This window comes from Pleurodeles waltl, chromosome 4_2 (genome assembly GCF_031143425.1).
Source record: "Pleurodeles waltl isolate 20211129_DDA chromosome 4_2, aPleWal1.hap1.20221129, whole genome shotgun sequence".
In the NCBI taxonomy this organism is placed as follows: domain Eukaryota; kingdom Metazoa; phylum Chordata; class Amphibia; order Caudata; family Salamandridae; genus Pleurodeles; species Pleurodeles waltl.
Window position 1 is genome coordinate 439388387 of NC_090443.1, and position 19994 is coordinate 439408380.

The 19994-nt window shown below is 42.4% G+C and overlaps 1 protein-coding gene across 2 annotated transcripts in view; it reads left to right on the forward strand.

Annotated features, from left to right (window-relative positions):
* Positions 1–19994, forward strand: part of ADGRL1 (adhesion G protein-coupled receptor L1) — a 561888-nt gene that overhangs the window by 391727 nt on the left and 150167 nt on the right. The window lies entirely within an intron of this gene.

Genomic DNA, 19994 nt, shown 5'->3' on the forward strand with positions numbered 1-19994 from the left:
AGATGCACATATGACAATGCATTGTCCATGACACATGGTTAGAAAAGACAACATCTGTACGAATTTACTTACTCAAAGGAAAATAATAACGTTTGAGTTAAAAAAAAAACAGTAACCAAGGGAGTCAAATAAAGAAAGCCCTGCGGGAGCACATATATATATATTTACAAGGTTATATACACGGGGTCACCCGTGATAAAGGTGCTGGATGCACTGAAACGTGTTGGGTCTTCCGAGAGTTGCTGTTACTATGAAGATGCAATAAAATTGGTTTGGTGAGCACAGTTGACCGGAGTGCATGTCATCATTACTGGGACACTGTAAAATGTGTTGACCCAGTGTTTGCTGTGATAGTAGGCGGTATGCCTTGCCCGGTGATGCACCCCCCCCCCATTGCTGACTTGGAGGGTAGCAAGGCCCTGGTGATTTGTATATATACTGAGAGAGAAATTGGGAAGAAATGACACCTGGATAAGGGGGGTGAGCTAAAGCAGCCCCTATGGAGTGATGACAAGTGTGAAGGTTGGCCTGGGAAGCTATATGTACCAAGAGAACTATGAGGAGAAATAAGAAAATGACCAAGACAGAGAGATAAAGCAAGCCCATTAGGACCAATAGCATATGTAGAAACTGTGGCAAGCACAGAAATGGCTAAGAGAAATGGGATAATACAAGGATCATTGGAGCAGTGGCTTATGTAGACTTTGGGAGAATCATGCCATGGATGATGGGCTAAGGCGAGCCCTTGGTGGGCTAAACAAAGCGCAGAAGGCAGGGATATGCTTTGCTGAAGACCTGGCTCAACAGAGCTCCCCAGGAATAATCTTAGGGACCGCAGATACATGATGTGTGGAGTTGGCAGGTCCCTAGGTGAAGACGTAGAAGAGCTAGCCTTGGTGGAGAGCATAAACATGGCAAGATGGGTTACCAAAGAGAGCAATGGAAGAAGACATTTCTGGACCCACAGGGCTTGGTAGTGGCACGGTCAGTGCGAAAGCAGGCAGACGCTTAGCAGTGAGAAGCAAGAAAATCCTTCAAAGGCAGATAAAGGCCTCGGTGTCCTGTGCCCTGTGCCGTAGCAGAAACTGACAGTGAACAGACATAAACCCAAGGAAGGGCAGACAGAGTCTGACGAAAACGGCTAGGTGTATAGCCTGGCAAAGAGTAGACACAGGCCCAACTGACTGAGCAGATGCTGGGCTAGAAGAAGCATGGACATGCCACAAACATGTGGAAAGGCATGCAAACACAATCTGAATGTGAAGTGTCAATATGAAATCACGAAAGGCATCTCCTCCAGTTATGGGAATGTGAGGGGACAGACCCAGAACTGGTGGGAAAGGACAAAGCTGGCCTTGCCTCAAAGGGCAGGGACGGACAGAGACTCCTGGTGGAGGAAAATGCCCTTCCTCACATTGAACACAATATTTTGATGGTTCCCAAAACCTAGTTGAACAGTGACAAGTCTCTCTGTGTGCTAGATTATCACTGTGATAAGATGTGATGCTAACCTTGTGCAAAGAGGCAGAGACGTTGACAACAGAAAAAGGGTGAAAGTATAGCCAGAGGATTTATGTACCTGGGCAAACAGTGGTGGTGTTAGTGAGGAACATACTGAAGACTGACATGATGGAGCAGGCTGAGTTTGTAGCACACCCAGGGGATGGGGTAGCGCAGGCTCTGAGTTGGTTAATCAGGATCTGCTGGTTGAGTTAGGATGCCCCTGCATGGTGGTTTCAAAATCTATAAGCGGTGAAGCTATGAAAGCATTGGCATTACCTATGGCAAATTAATGCTCTGATTAGTGTAGCCAGGCGCCCCAATCTAACATACTTCCCTCTCTCCTCCTGTTCTTCTCCATGCGCACATGTCACACAGCCAACCATAAATTGAGATACTTGTAATAAAGTAAAAAGGTAAAACACATAGGCTGGCACCACATCAACCCATGAGTTTCCTCTTGTAAATTATATCTAGAGTGTTGAAGTAATATGGCATTTGGAAGGTTACTTCATTCCTACAAAAAATCCTAAATCTGTTTTATGGGAAAGCCAATTCTGTTTAAGAAAAGTAACCTGTGACTAAAATAGAGCAGGTTTTCTTCACGGATTGGCAAGCCATTCTGTTAATCCAGTACATTTGCTAAAATTGTTCACCCTCACTCCAAAATGTGCCTCATTAATCAGTTGTGAGGTAGAAACTGTACAATCCTCAAGAACATGGTGGGAATTGGAGAGATCATGGCGAAGGAAACTATGTAAGTGTAATGTGCCCTCCCTGTTGTGCCACAAAGTATCTACAAGACTATATCTGACAAGCCCAAAAACTGGTTATCCTAAAACATGCTTTCTTTCTTTTAAGGTTTGGAGACTTCCATTAACATTTTTCATTTACAGGTGTTCACATTTTATTGACCAACTTTATTGTTTGCAGTGTTAATGTTTCATTTCCGAGGTTAATGATTTTACTCCCAATTAAAACGCTTCATGCACACCCTGCTTCAATAATATGATCTAACTTTTTGGTTCATGTCACAGTTTTACTTCCTGGTTCATGTTGCAGTTGCACTTCGTGATTGGTTGGACACTCACCATCCGAGGACGCACATATCCAAAGATTTCTGGTAACCTCAACATAATACTAAGTGTCAAACCAAAACAAAATCGCATGAAATGTCATGTATGTGGTAGTAGATTCCCATAGTAACGCCTGACAAACAAACTTGCTCTTCCTAAGAGACCACGAACAACAGAACATGGAATTCAGCCAGGGTCATTAAAAAACGCATGGAAGACGTTCAGGAACAGATTGATTGATTGTGATTTTTTTGTGGCTCACAGATATCAATCCAGTAAGATTTAGATCGGTGCTGGTCTGAAAATGAGGGTAATTGTCACAAGTGACTGACCAAGAATCTATTATAACAGCTTTGTCTACAATGCCATAAAGACGAATAATCAATGTTAAAGAAAAGTTGTCTACTTTAGAGAATGGACCTCAAGGGATTATCCTAAGTGTCATTATTCACTGAAAACAAACACAAAACCTACCCCTGTTCTTGAATCACAATCCACAGGGATATTTACTCCTAAACAGGAAATTCCATTCTAATGGAGGGGTCTGTGCTTCTGTAAAGGCTGACGAACCAACTCTAACCTGTGAGCCAATGTTCATCAGAAAACTGGGACAATAACCTTAATGAATGGGACAGTGTTCGTCCGAAACTGACATCTTCACTAGAGGAACCTCTTTACTAAGGAGGCGTGCCCACCTAACGCTGGAGCATCTCAGCAAACTACTGGACAGTAGTAAGCGGGGGTCGTGTTCACAGGAGAGAGGACCATGCATAGTAGTCTGTGGAACAGTATTTGTCTAGGTACGGGTAATTTAAAGTACGTTACAGATCAATGCTCATCCAAAGCAGACCTATGAACAGTGGCTTTCTGCATAAGAATCAGATGTTTCTGCTGCAGCATCCCGTATTAGTGTAGATTTAGCACAACTGCCACATAACCCACTGTCTGCTTGCTACATAATTTATAGATTGCAACAAACAACTATGCTTCTCGCTCAAACGGTTATTCGAGCTCAAAAATTACATTAAAAAGAGTCTCATCTGCTTCCCCGCTATGGCAGACCCCTGGGACGGTTAACCGGTCACATGTCTGTTGCTGTTTGCTATGTTTGGGTGTTTTACTAGTACTAATGAGATGAAACCTTTGTCCAGATAGTACTAATGTCCCATAATATGACAACATAGTGACTTACACTGCCACGAGTGTACTGCGTTATGCTGCATATTTCCCTTTTTGGTGCATAATTGTGTCAACCCTGATACTTAATTTGGGCCTCCTTTGCCACATAATTTCAGTGGTCCTACCCGTCGACCGGTGTTTATCAAAGTCCAAAACATCCACCTTCAACCAAGGCCCACCAGGAAAGAGGAGTCTTCTGGGAAGATTAGTGGCCAAAAAACATCAAATGAGGACATCCATGTCAGTCGTTGGAACCGTATGTATCTGGGAAAAGAGACATAAATTGGAATATTTTATTTAATCTTTTCTGAAAACAGGGTATTGTCTACAGAGAGCTCTGTTTCTATTTTGTTGTCAGTCAGTAGTAAGTTACTCTGATAGCGACAACTGCAGTCTCAGGCAAAGGCAGAAGCCCAGCATAGACAGACAGGAAGAAAACAGAGTGATCTCAAAGCCGCATGAAATGGAGGATGCGTATGGTACCAAGTTGCTGGTACCCCAGCAAAGATAAAGTAGTCTTAATCAGGAGGTCCATCATACAACATACAATAGACAAGAAATTTGCCAGTACCAAGGGACACCGTACTTACCACAGTACGTAACTAGTACAAGATCTGCACAGCTGCTACTAACCTGAGACGCAGCACGAGAAACCAAACAAAATCCAACAAAAAATCAAACACTTGACACTGAGTCTGCCGTAGACATAACAGTAATACGAAGAAACAGCGCCTCACTTTGCTCCAATGCACGACTGGCGCTTAGCTTATAAACATGCCTTGTGCAGAACAGTCACAGCAGCCTGAACACTGCACAAGAGTGCGAAGCAAAGCATGTGAAATCGCAGAAAGGAGCACTACAGTATAACTGGTACTAAAATACAACCTCAATGCATAATCTACACTCTTGAGCTGTATGTAGCAATGCTGAATACACCAGGTGAACGTGCGAATTCAATATTCCGGCAAAGTAACACTTTCCAGTCTATTGCGTAGGATGTTTTCACCTGCAAACATATATTGTGCCCAAAGCAAGCCTTACCTAGGCCTGTAACACCTGACAAACAAATCATCTCTAAAAATAAATACAGCATGAACCTGCTCCCTAAATCTGTAGGAAAGTGTTTAACTAAGCACAAACTGAACAGCTACACAGATTGGCTCTAACGAAAGCCCTGACAAAGCACAGACAGAACAAGGAAACTAGAACGTGGCTAGGAGCCCAGGTGGCATGACAAGATATGAGCACATTGCTTCAGGCGAGTGTGCCTACGTAACAGGAGGCTAACACCAACTCTTTGAACAATAGGACCGTCAAGTGGAGCTGCCACAGGGATCACCTACCCCTGGCCACTGCTCTCTTGCAAAGCTGGATGTCTACATCACATGACCAGTGAGAAGGGAGCTGCTAACACCAACTTGGAGGTTCTGGTTTGGTTTCGTGGCTAGTACTTTTTGTAATTGGCCAATTCAAAAACCTAAGCCCAATTCACTTCCTGGAGTCAGTTCTGTGGTAGTTCTGAGCACTGGTGCAACTTTGACTCCAGAACCAGGTTCCGTTTCCAGAATTCCATGAAAGCGTGCACACTTCATCATGCGTCCCCTAGACGCACTTCTCATTTTGAGGACCACCTCTGGCTGGTGTGCGATGCCACCTATTGAACGTGACAGCATTGTGTGACAGATGGCCAGTGTTGATCTACTATAGGGATTGCCACAGGACCCTATAAATGGGGCCTCTGAAAGTAAGCAATTCTGCCGAGTTCTTTGTCTACTTATGGATTTATAGCGACAGTCCTGTGATGCAAAATTTAAAAATGTCAACAAAAGAAGTGCCTTTGACCCAAACGGATCAAACGTTATTAGAAATAAAAGGACCATCTGTGGTTCACAATAATGGGAGTTCCTTTGCAAAAGTTACCTGGTCACCTTTTAGTTGCTTATTGCTATATTCAGGCAGTAAACTGCTACTATTGAAGTAAAACTTTTGCCTAGGAAGTATTAAAGTGTTAAAATGATAAAGTAGCGAAATGTGGCAACAGAATATGCCACATTATGCCTCATAATCAGCCTTTTCTTGCCACCCAATTTAGTCAATCTTTCCGCATAATTTGGTCCTTCATTGATGCATAGCTCCAGTCGCTTGCCATGCTTACAGACCATCTACATATAACATCAGAGGTAATCAGGTTAACCCGTTGACATCAACTCATGGTAAATTGTGGTTCTGCTTTTGCAACCTTTGGCCAACATCAATTGAAACCTGTGTTTTATGAATCGCCAAAGAGGTCATGTCTCCAGAATCCTCATGCTACTCTGTGACATCACAGGGAAGCCAAAACTGGTGTCTGCTCACACCAAACACTCACGATTTATCCACTGGTGGTAACTTCTCTTCTCAAACATCGAAATGAATTGGATGATTTAAAAAAGCTGAATTATATTTTTTCTGTACCGCCTTTTGACAACAATTAAGACATTTGTGGTATTAAACGAGTGGTGTTTTCAACCCATGATTACTCTAACTATTTTGCCAAGTTCCTGCCTAATTATTGTGCCCTTCTAAAAATGTAATTTAAGATGACTAGGGAGTAATTTCCACTGTGTGTGTGTAGTCTAGCCTCCTCTTTTATAAGGACCCAATCCATTTCATTAACCAAAACTCTTGATTGACGCTTTCCACCACAATAATAGAAAATGGAAAATCGCTTTGTCTCAACAAAATGGAGCTCCTTTTAGTTGTGTCCAAGAGTGACACCAAGAAACATACTGCCTCACGGACACCAATCTACTACACTGAGCCACCATCATCCTAGAGCTAAAGGAAAATCTACACTAAGGAACGGCCAGTATTTATCAACAAAAATAAATGTGTCACAGTGGTCTGGGCTAGTGTACCTAAGTCTAAGCAAAAACCACACTTTAGCGTAAAAAAAACCAAATCAAAGTACTGAGAAAAACAACAGGTTAGCCAGAAATTCAGGCACATAACCCTGATTACTTAAACTATATTGATTTGTGGCCGAGCCAAGGTCTAGTGCTCCTTCATGGCATCTGCCATTACACCACCCTGGCTCTGCTTGCAAAAATACAAAAGTTGTTAACCCACATCCTTCGCTCAGCAAGCCACCTCCGATGAAACATGTTGCCTCAAGATGGCGACCATGGGAAGAAGAAAATTGCCAGAGACAGAGGGTGGGCCAATCTTGCACCTATGTTAGGGGTTCAATCATAGTGCGCCATCTTCCAAAAGCTAAAGAAAACCATCAGTTTTCAAGATCTCACAACCACTAACAGCAACCCATCACACACAAGCACAACAAGACAAAACAGCAAATAAGTATTTATAAAAGAAGATAAGATTTATTTACATAAACTGTATGTCTAGCCTAGAGATGTCTGGCCGACAACTTTATACCTTCGGACTTACATGCACTACATAAGCCCACGGTTTCATAGGCCGATCATTTGCCTGCCCCGTGCCACAATAGGCTACTCTGACTTTTCTGGCCACTTTGCAGGCTTGTTAGTTTGTTTTCCGCTTTATTCTAATTGGGGGCAGCAATATGCCCAATTAATGTTGACTGCATCCTTCTCTGCTTTTTTAAGTCACTGGTCCCCTGTTGTAGCACGTGCAGTGTGCCCTCTATCGTGCCAAGTCATCAGCAGAGGCCTTGGACTGGGCTGGTGAAGACATCCGTGGTGTAACAGCCCAGCGGAATTTCATTAGCCCCAATTACAGCAAATTAGTGCTGACTGAAGAACCTGCATAGGAGATCGGATCACTTGGAGACGTACCTGATAATTATGCAGCACAGGGGCTGCAGGAGACAGGGAAGCAGCGCACAAAGAAGGTCCCAGAGCCAGGCTCGAGTTATGAGGTTTGAGTGTATCTCGGCCAGATTTGCAGAACGGTCGTTGATGCAGCATGAATGCCTTGTCTGTACCGACCTCACACACTCTTCTTTTGCCAGCCTCGCGCAGAAAGATCAGAATATTCCCAGCGTATGTGGCCTATGCAGACGAGACCTCCCAGATCACCCAAACTCCTCTTGGCAGCATGCCACACCCTCCGCCCTTCACAAAGGGCTGCTAGTAATTCCTTAGTCATGGATGATCAATTCCAGTCCATTTGCCTTGACCGTGCTGTCCATGCCCAATGCCCTCCATACCAATCATGCAACCTTCACATCAACAACTAGAATGATGCCTTCGCCTTTCTATCTCAGACCTGCTTCCCTTCCACCCATGAACATATTGCCATCACGATGTCCACTCGATCAAACGTCATATCATGTGATCCACTGTCCTCCTTCAACAACCCAAGACTTTTTTGAAGTTTTGGTTTCATCATAGATTCCGTACCCCTCTGCCTTGTTATCATGGTTCTCTTTGATTTCTTTTTAAACCCTTGAGAGGGAGATCGAGGGTGTAACGTTCACAAGAAATGCCTTTTTATATCAACTTTTAACAACCAAATCAGAAATGGATTATCGTTTTGCTGGTACTGGTATTGTGGTGTTCAGCCATCCACCTGTACCTGTGCAGTGTGGAGGCATTCAGTCTTCTGCAGTGAAGCAGTGCTGCCATGTTCTCTCTTTATTTACCCAGGGTGAAACGTAACTCTTCACTCCCCCCAACTTGAACAGTCTCAACCTTTACGTCATGTTCCTCTATATATAGTGTGATCATTGTAAAATGAGCCAGTTGGCTAAAGCCCAGTCGTCTTTTAAATATAGAATTATATACTGCTGCAGAGGAGTATAATAAAGAATTAAAGCATGCTGCCAAGGGTATAACATTGTTAAAGGCCGTGAACCTGCAATATAGACCCAGGGCCACAGGTGAGGGCCTATAACGAGGATAGGAGCCTTTAGGATCCATTATAGCCAGAGACAGAAATTCTCTAATGCTAATAGAACATTCCACGCACCCAGGATGGAGGTTATAAAATTAAAAAGAGGAAAGCAGAAAGACAAACATTGGAATGTTGGAGTAGAAAGTCTATTCTGTAGCAGCCATCATTGTCCCTGAGCATCTCTGCTGTCTTCAAATGAGCTCTCAGCAATCCAATGATCTGATACTTCTTAAATGTGATGAAGATGTCCCAAACCCACTTGTTGATCATCATAAGAAATCAGGGACATAATGATTTTTAGGGCTTTCAATCTACAACATTTGGAGTTGCACAAGGAACTATGATGTTCACTTAGTTTCACACCCCCTGGGATATGTTCGGAGGCACCAGCAGCAACGTTGAAACAAATGTCTTAAGTGCTGAATCCAATATTCCTCACCTCTTCTAGCTGATTGTTTTGGGTCAGCTAATCTCTACTTAGTACAAATGTAATTTGACGGTCTTGAAGTGGTCATATCGTTTTAGTTCCCTTATAGTAAACTTCAGTTTCAGTTATTTCTTGCCTCTGGACATGCACTACATTGTGCCTTTGGCTCCAACACGGTTTCTGTCAAGAAAGGGGCCTGTACAATTAAGTGGGTTTTATGGGGTGTATGTGGACATTTAACCACAGAGGGACAATGTGATATTACTCTACTTCGTGATGGGTCAATATTAGCAAAGAGAGGCCATTCGGTGTCTCTGCAGATGTAGAAGTCTTCGCTCAGCTGTCAGTGGTTCATCAGATTTTCTTAAGTGCCATGAAAGTCCTATTTGATTTTGTCTGGTCGACTACAGATCAGGGCATCTTCTTCTCAGTTCACCATTTGGACTCTGCAAATGTGTGTAGATGCACACCACAACTCACATCTGTCTGTCAAGCAACACATGGTAATGTTGGCTTGACCTTCAGTACTTGAGTTAATCAGGGCCCTTACCCTTTCCCTTGATCTCAGGGTCTTGGGTTAATCAGGGCAGCGTCTCATGTCCTTTGACTTGACCTCAGAGACTTGAGTTATAACCCTGCCTGATTACATCAAATCCCTGAGGATACACTTTCTCTTGACCTCAGAGACTTTATTCATTCGGGGGAGTCAGAGATATACATTTTACAAACATGACTCCAGATGACCCCCTTAATAAGAGAAACAGTTGTTTGAATTAGTTTAGTGGACTTCCTTGATAAATGCTGGAAGTCTCTGGTGCAATCTGAACCATGCAGAATTGTGTAGTGCTGATTCACAGGTTCAAAATGGATAAAAATCAAGGTAGTTCAGGAATATCCATCACTTTATATGCAGAAGGAGGCAGCCCATCCTCAGATTCATACTCATCAGAGGCTCCTTTAATGGGCAGTGTGTTTAGTAGTTCAATCACCACTAAGGTCATGTCACTAATTATCAGTTGTCACCTGGACTCCCTGGAAATAAAAGAAATTAGTGACTGCCCAACATTAGGGCATAAAAGTAGCATAGGAAAGTGCAGGGATTTACTGTGTGGGTGTTGGTTGGAGCGTACCTATTTGGAGTAGTTTCAATTATGTACGGTTGTCACTCTAGAGGCTTTTTGAGATGAGCCTTTTTGTGTGTGGTTGATTTGAGAGTCCAGTTGCTTCTCAATTTCCTGTGTGCTAGAGTTATCAACAAATCCCAGAGACCAGTGGATGTAACTCAAAAGAAAATTTATACCTTGGTGCCCTCAGACTCAGGGTCATTACGCTTGCCTTGCATTATATTCCTCCATCAGGCAATGGATGTTTATAAAGGTACAGACAACACTTCTATTTTTGTACAATCTGTACAGAAAATGCTGTTATTTTGTTCCATGTGAAAGTATTGAGTTAACTTCCTTGGAGGATACAACATTGCAGTAACAGGCCGTTCAACGCTTCACTAGTCCAGTTGTAGCATGAAGATACATTGAAAGGCAATAGTTCAGCAAGTTTCAGTCCTTTCCAGAAATGCAGAAGTTAGATCCCTCACCAGCTTACTTCTGAGAACAGTCTATGTCCAAATGTTAACTCAAGCCAACCATCAGAATCTCTATTATGGCACCCGGATCTGCAATGAGAAGAACTCCCAAGAAGATAGTATTCTAGTGTGCCACAAGATTAATTAGAAATGCATTGAGAAGTTGGTATCTAAAGAGGTGTAGCCTAAATTGATTAGGCATCCTTTTTTGATGGCCTCCAATGCCCCCGTCTCATGTTGATTGCCAAAGTCAGCATCCTGCTGTTTCCTTGGCATCACTTCTCTTGACTCACGAGCAGAGCTTCGTAGAGGGAGAGCTTCCACTCCCCTGGTAGCCTCTATCTTCTCCTCCTAATATTCCTTATCACAAAAATATGTCACCATCTTTTTCCAACCCAGTTTCTCTAAAATAAAGAAAAATATGATGACTTTTCAAGGTACGGATTGGAATGTCCTTTCTTATAGTTCTACTGGTCGGCCAAGTTCCTGGGAGACACTGAGGACACTTTCCTCTGTACCTGCCAACTATTCACGGAGCAGGCACACATCAGGATACATATAAGGGTTTATTCTGTAGGCCAAGTTACTCACCATCAGATACTAGTCTGTATCCCACTTTAAATATGATCTCCTCTCAACAGCCTCTGGGGTTATTCCTCTTTAGACATGGCAATGCACGTTTTAGCAGTACTCAAATTCTGGATGCGAATCATCTCCCCCGGCTTAAAGAAGTCTTCTGTCCTCCAGCCTGGATTGCACTGTCTTTCCTCTCCTCGTGTTGCCGCCTCTTTTTCTAGGGCTCCCTGAGGGAGTTACCTTCCCTTATCTCCTTCCCCCCAATTGTCCATGGGTTCTTTCTTTCAATCTCTGTTCCGTATTGGCTTTTCCAACCTCAGCCTTGCCATTAGACCCACCTCTTTAAAAAGTCATCCAGAGCACTTTCCTCCTCTATGGAACTTGAGAGAGATGTGTGGATTATAGGCTAACCATGCCCTTGGGCACTTGAGTCACAAACGCAGTTAGGCCCAAAGGCAGTCAGCTTCCTGAGTGCACTATGTATACCACTGCCCCACCCGCAGAAGACAACCCACGTCTCAGCAACACCCAAACAACACACGTGAGACAAGATGAGTAGCTGTGGTGCTTGTTCTTTTCTGGAGAAGGAAAAGAAGTGTTCTACCAAATCTTCCCCTTGACTTTGCTGTACACATGAGTGCTTAAAATGTGTAGAGGAGTATTTCAAGTTCTTTCCTGTATGTACCTCAGCCTGATTTTTCTCTCACCCCCGATTATGGGGATTTGATGTTTCATAGCACTTCTGCGTGGATGAAGCCTATCATTCATACATATCCAATCTGTCAATTTACCATGTTTTCCATTTTCTGTAGCTCATGCAACTCACAGTTTGTTTATTCCCTCTCCACCCCTGAAAAGGGTCATTCTTGACAGTGGTGGGTCTTCAGCACTGCTAGCTACTTAATGTCACAAATCCTCATTTCAGCAAGTTTATACCAACTGGAATTAGAGTTAGCGGCTAGCCCATGTGAACAAACAGAAATCAATTCAGCAGTCACTGTAACACTAACTTAGTGTATTGGCTAAAGCAACAAGAAAAGTTGATTCCGTGCTTTTCAGAGTTTCCCTCACTATTGTTTATTACATCAGTGAGTAGTTTTCATGAGTTCACCCACTAAGTTGGCTCTATTTTGTATTAAAGTGACAAAAGCCTTGACGATCGCTTCTGAAATATTCAGTTGTTTGACTTGCAGATCAGTTCTTTTTCTAATCCTCTTAGTAAATTTTACTTTCATTGCGATTTGTCTCTTTAGTTTTCAATAAAAGAATTTAATTAACATTGACAGCATAATATTTCTCTGGAACATTTGACTAAACTCAAGGTCATATTTCCTACCCAGGAAAACTGCCTTCCTTTTTGGCCATCACCTCAGAAAGTAAAACTCAATTTCCGTCACAACCAACATTTCGTTGTGTTAGAGGCAAGTTTGCACTATTACATCTCCCACCCAAGTGGTGGAAATCTAAAGATGGGATTTTCGGGGGCTTCTGTATTCAGTCACGAACCTTTCAGTGAAACGTGTTGATCCTCCAGTGGTACTTTATTATAGCCCACCCAAACGTCCAGAATTTGGCAAAAGTGTTAAACATGAATGAACAAAATTCCAGCCACTCCACACCAGAAAGCGACAGAAGCCTGTCCCATTCTGGGCCAGGATGACTTGTTTAGATGGGGATGCCCTGCGCCCCCAGGCAACAAGTTGGTATTGTCCCCAAGATAGAGAGCATCCCATGCAGGGCTTTCTCCAGAAATATAGATAAGCAATGGCACTCCAGTGTAAGCTGAAGTCTTCCAGAAGCACCTGCCTATTGAGGAAACGTGCAGGAAGCACAAGGTGGACTACCTGCCATGGTCTTCTCAACAGAACTATCTGTTAGGTGGTGCTTCAGTCACTGCTGAGCTTGGTCGTACTGTTTTCAATATCTTTGTACCCGGAGCCCCGAAAGGACATGTCTGGATTGCAGCCACATCCTGTAAACAGGCCAACCTGCTAGAATATGATAATAGAAAGAACAGAAAATCAAGCAACCAGATTATGTCTCAATTTAAATAAAAGCAGGAGCACCTAATATTGGCTGTGAAATCTCTCTGCCGGCACTTAGTGAAACAGAGGCCAAAATTCAAATCTGCTTGGACCCAACATTCCTCTGACAGACCAACAGAGTAGTTCACTTTCCCTTCTCCGAGGCCTGGGTACTGTACTCCTAATACAAGACCTATCAGAGTGCTTACAGGAGACACACAAGAGGAGCTCAGGTTGTACAGTCCTTCATACCACCAGGAGTGACTGCCGACAACAGGTCACTACATTTATGGCGTGAAATACCCTAAATTGGCACAATTCAGCAAGAAACTGTAGACCTGGCTCTTCACCTAGTTCCGACTCAGGCTTGGCCCGTACAGCTTCAGCTCCAGGATACCGCCCGGGTGAGTTGTGCACTTTACAAATACACATAACATAATAAGGCAACGTGGTATTGCTGTATAAAACGGTGTTTTGTCTAATAGACTATAGGGATCTAAACCATGCCAGAGCTTTAGGGTATCCAGATAGGATACATTTACATGCAATTAGTCTAAACCCGAAACCTTTCCATACTGAAAAGGTTACCCTGAAAATCTGCCTGGATTCAGCCATTGTACAGCATAGTTGGAGATGTTAGTAATTGCTCATCTCTGTATCTAGCTCATAAACGTACATCTGCATAATAATCTGGTTGAACCAGACTGACGCTTAATAGAGGATGTGATCAGAGAGGATGAACAGACTATCAATGTTCCCTTACAATTCTGATCGGTTGAGGATACATTTTTTCTTTTTATCCGCATAGCTACACTTTGGTAATTAGAAAGGGAGAAAGAATGAGCAAGAAGGTGGAAGGTGTGTGATCGCCCTTGATCTTTAACCACTTATTCTAAACTTCGGACAGTGGGTCTGTTATCCCTTTGAACAAATATGAAAGACTGGACTGGAATTGTCCTGAAAATGATGCTGTGAATACATTCTTGTGCAGTAAATGCAACAGCCATGAAGTCTGGTCTATAACATCAATAGATGAAACTTTGCAGGAACAGTCTATAAGTCTTGTTACAGTTAAGATGCATATGCTGAAAGATAATATTAACTTGAACCTTTATTTTAGTGAAAATTTCATGTCACTCATCCATCCAGATACAAATGAGAGCCACCTCCCACTTGACCTAATGATGTAGGTAGCTCTTATAAATGGAAATCGAAGAGTTATTACATTTTGTTTACACTGTCAAGTTGTTAAACTTGATCTTCCTCAAAGACAACCACTCCTCGCAGGTACGAAGCGGTCTGTCTTTCTGCTGTTACTACATTATCTGGTTGAGAGGGCAGAAGGTAGTTACCACTGGCAAATAATGACTGTAAAAGACTTTAACGTGTGGTGTGGCTTAGGATTACCAGTGGCCAGTTTACATATTATTTATCACCTCTACACATGTTGATCTTCTGGCAAAAGGTTCATTGAATCAGCCGTAACTAGCCTAGCCTAGTCTAATTTTTAATGCCATCTAATGTGGGAATTCCTATATTACTTCCTTAGCAACAGAAGCATCATGTAAATCTGAATGTAAACACAAAATGTCAGCAGAATGTTTGTTCTTGATGGCGATCTAGGATAATTTATATCACTAAAGTTGCTCAGATTTTCAGTAATTCAACTTTTAAACATTGCTTCAGAAACTCTGAACATATTTAAAGAATTTCTTTGTAAAAAGTGGGAAGTGTGTCACATAACCCAGTCTTTCACATCCCATCGGGCCCAATTGGCACATATGCAAGATATATATGATTGAATCAATGGAGGACTCCTCATAAAAAGTTAAAATAGCTAGGTAAAGCAGCATAAATCCTAATGAAGATATGCATGTTTTGAGAATAAAACACTTTTGAAGTCAAGAAGTTCTCAGTAACTGACATAAGGTAATGCAGTTCAGTAACTCTCTCTGAAGTGCAGCACTTTCTTGTGGGCAGGCATTTGCCCACTGCAACACTATTGATGGGCAATTCCAAACTTTCCTGTAATCCTTAGGCTAATGGACGGGTGGCCAACCTGGTTTTGACAGAGGATTTCCATCATCGACAACTGATTCTGATGTGAAGAATGTTCCAGTGGGCTTCATACACTGAAGCCTTTGCATGTGCAGTCCCAGATTTAAACAAAGGATGCTGGTACCAGGATTTGCTATTATCATTTCTATGTAAATCACAATCTCCTGATGAAAAATATTTTTCAGGCTCATATTTTAAAGCAATTGCACCTACCTTAAGATAACTACGGCATAAATATACCATATTGTGGATATCGTTGAGCATTGTGGTACATTTCAAAATCATTAGTGCATTTGTTATAAATTCTCACCAACACTAGATAGAAAGTGGACCTAACCATAGATATGTATGTTTTTTCCGCAAAGATTATAATATAAACCTGTTAATCTCAACAATAACAGGCATGTACAGAATGTCTATGGTTTTTCAGTAAAGTTATGTCTTTCATAGAGCAAGTACGAATATGGAAAACAATTGTCCCTTGAAAAATCCAGTATAGAGGATGCGTTCCGCATAACTGCAAAGATGCCAGAGTCCACATCACCTCCAAACACCCTGCAACCCCTTATCAATGGATTTTCACCAAAATAAAGACACAATCAGAGGATATGGCTTCACAGATTTTCCCTGAAGGAGTCCTACTTCTTGGCTCCATATTTTCATATTAAAATCTCAGGTTGATATCAGAAGCTTGTGCAGTGTGGAAACTATCAAGGAGCAGACATATTTTCAACCCCACCTTGTCGGTGTGAAGTGCATATTGGGTTTTTCACACTATCAGGATTCTAAATGAGATTACCACTTGGCAAATTGTTATTCTCTGAAGGGCTGCATCATTGGTTGTTCTATCAGTAAAGATCCTCGGCCTGGTAAAGAAGGATCTGAAGAATGGCATGAAAACCACCCTTTCGTTGGTGCTTCTTCCCGCAAAGCTAGCTGAGAGCTTGTTTTTTTGTAATAGGAATGAAAACCACTGAGGAAAGAAAACCTTTCCTCCATCTATTATTACAAAGTTTCCATAAGGACAGGAAGTTAAATCCAGTCTTTAATCGTCGCATGTTCTTCATACCCGGACACACATGGACCCAAATTGGACAAACGTGCAAGAACAAATCTGAGTTTTCTTTATGTTCCTTACATGTTTGCCTTCCCTGATTGCAAACTATTACCAGGGTATTGCAGTCACACGAGTTCAGAGTAAATCAGGCGTGTTACAACCCACCTCAAAGTTCGCCTGGAAGGGTTAGGAGTCTACATTTAAACTCAGGATAAAATGTGTGCCCCCCAATCCACATCTCTAGTGAATTACTTATTCAAGATATCTCCTGCCTCAAGCAACACCTGCCACAAAACACACCGTATTTACAATTATTTGAGTTATTTTATGCAATTCACATAACATACCATTACATTCATTCCACAGCATTAACTGTACTTTCTGAATCCCTTTTTTCCTTTTCAGTTGACCATTCAGAAGACCTCTTCAAGTGGCTGTTCATGTCATCTCTAAGCTTGGAGTCTCCATTTTAGCTTCAGCAGTGCACCTATCTTGTTTCTTTCCCTTATTAACTGTATGCTGTGTGGAATGGCTCTTTTCCAGGTGTATTCTGGGATGCGGCAGCATTGAGGCACCAGGAGATGCGAAGTGGTCACACCTCAGAACCTGTCTTGTTTGGGTTGCTAATCATATGATTTGCTTCTTCACTGCAGGGTTGACATCCAGACAGTTCACACCTAACTACGTTTTCACGTAATTTCTAAATTTGATTTTGATGGAAGAGAATCGGAGACAAAGGGGGAAGGAGCACAATACTACAATACTGCCTAAATGTTCTGGATTTAGAGGGCAACACTTTCATTCTAATAAAACCAAAATAAGGAGACAATTGATAGAAATATACAGTGGATTCTTTTAATACTTCTACCCGGGGACCGTGTGGAAATGCTCTCACATCAGGAATCACTCTGACAAACGGAGTGTCCTGGGAGCGGGGGTGTGATGTTCTTATGTGAAGAAGGTTGTAATAACAGGAATTACTTCCACAGGAAGGACAACGTTGGAACTCTCAGGAGCTGTACTTACCACGGAAATGTTCCTTTAACCACCCTTATTACTGGAATCCACTTTATATTTAAAAGTACTCCATGGCAATTTTTCCAAACTAAAGCAACCCATTAATGCTGGGTTTTAGCTACTGGTGCCTTTCGACGTCTGGATTTTATGTCCAGAGAAAGAACATTGCTATCAAAAACGGTAACATTGAGATTGCCCACAACAATTGATGTTCTACATTGTGCTCCTTCCTCCTACCTACCAAGCTGCCATTACACCCTTGTCCCTTTCCTTAACTGGCTATAATGGCACCGGGTGGTGGACAATAAGAAACAAACCTAGGTACACATACTGCCCAAGATGCAATGCAGGAGGTCAAAGTGCACAGTATTATCTATTGCAGCCATGCTGGTCACTGATCGCTGCCCTTTGTCTTCAGTGGCCATGTTCCTTTTGCCACATACTTTCTAATTTCTTACTTATGCGAATCGCCACACTCCCCGCTCTCACCATTTTTCCCACTCTAACCCGTTCCTTCCTGCCCTGTCCCTCACCACAACTTCGACGGTTACTTGGACTGGGGCTAGCTTTCCCTGGAGCAGAAGGTGTTTATTTGTCTGCTGTAAACGTCCCTTCCAGCATCTCTTTGTACTGCTTCCCATCTGCATTTTAAAATAATCATTTTTCAACCATTTTAAAGGCACAATGTTTGCAGTGATTTACTATCATTTTTGGATCGTCTATGATTGCACCAATTGATGCAGGCGAATGTATTAAATTATATTAGACATCCTCAGGGGAAGGTGCGAAGTTGGCTTGTTTGTTTCCTTTAGTTTGTCCCTTTTCCCCACAGCGTGAGGGGATCCTACAAGAGAAGCGGTGGGCAGCAGTAATCCCTTTCATCTTCACCATGAGTTGGTACATGAAAGAAATTATTTTGTTGCTGGAGGTTGGGATTTTGCCTTTTGTTCCTAATTCCACCTTTGATACTAGCTTCCTACTGAGGTGGCATACTCTTCAAGGTGTGTGTGAAGAACCGTAATAACCTTTTATCCAGGAACTGTGAATTGTTGCTTAGGGCGATATCTGGTCTCGGTGCTGTTCTGATCACGAGAATGCTAGGTAGGCTTGGTTGTTTATTGCGGTTGTTGCCCCACAGCATATGGTTGATCAAATTCACCACAACTTGCCCTTCAATGAGCTCTTCAGTCATATTTTCTGTCTTAGTGTTAAACGTTAAACCCTTACAACAGTTCCCTAATATCCTTATTCCCACTTTTCAGCAAGTCAGAAGTGCCTGGGTCTCCGACACAATATGCAGGTGCAGGATAGCATGTCCTGATGATAGGGGATAAGGCACCGGACCATTGCAACATCTTTCAGCCACTATGACAATATTCACCCACAGCTAGTACATATGTCGACCCGGTGTCATTGTGCTCAACCAAGTCTGTAGTACCTTCCATCTGACTAGGGCCATGGTTTGAATAAGCTGAGCATAGTAGCATTGAAAAAATGTTTCAGGTCACCGTAGGGTCAGATGGTAATGCTGAAACAAATTGAATTGGGTAAAAAAACACCTTTCTCTAATCTCATGTTGACAAATTGAAACACTGTCACCACTTACCTTCCCTTGTACATAGGACATCCGTTTCTCCTTCTGAGTATAATATGGAGGGATAGGAAACGGAGGGAGGGGCCATTTTCTTCCAATTCATATTCAATCTTTTTTCCTCTACTTCCCCTCCCTCCATACCCTTTCCCAAAAGTTGAAAATGAGTTGTCTTGCCAATAACAGTTTGTGGTGGACATGATTGGCAGCTTCTTGCTAAAAGCAATGAGTTTGAAAATTGCTTAGAGTGATCTTTGCTTGGTTGGGTCTGTTCACGACTAACTCTCTGTTTCTCTTTCTTACTTTCCTTGCCTCTCTCGCTGTTTCCGTGCTGTCTCTTTCTGTTTTCTCTGTCTCTTTTCTCTGTCACCATTCTTTTCCCAAATCTTGTCTCTCTGCTGCACCCTGGCTATCTCACAAATTCATTCACACCATTGCATTGTCTGTTGCTCCTTCTAACTCTTTTCTTTCCTTCAAAATTACACCTTTGTTCCGTCCTCACTAATGCTATCATCCACCTTTTGTTGTCTACTCTCACCCTTCTCGGCTTTTCCTAAATCCTTTTGAAACTTCCCTTCCTTTTTACTCTTTCATTGTATCTTCAACTGATGCACAATGTACGCCCACCTCCTCTTTTCTGCCCCTCCCCAATTCTTTTCACCCATCCTCATACTTTGGTCTCCTTCACTATTATCCATTTCTATCTCTCCCTCCTCTCATTTCTTCCTCTCAATCGTCTCTCTTCTCTCTTCATCTCTTTCTCTTCTTATCCCTCTATCACTCACTCTCCTCCCTGTTTTCTCTTCTCCACACCATCCCTCTCCTCTCTCACTCTCCCCTCTTCCGTGTCTCTGTTATCCCTCTCTCTTATTTCTCTTTATCTCTCACTTCTCTTCTGTGCCCTTCTTCTCCTACCTATTTTTATTTCCTTTAACTGCATTTTCCTAACTTTTATCTGCTTTTCTTATGGTCTCTCTTCTAAATTCTCTCATCCCTCTCTCCACTCTTTCTCTCCCATTACTCTTAATTTCCCACTTGCTCTCTCTCCGT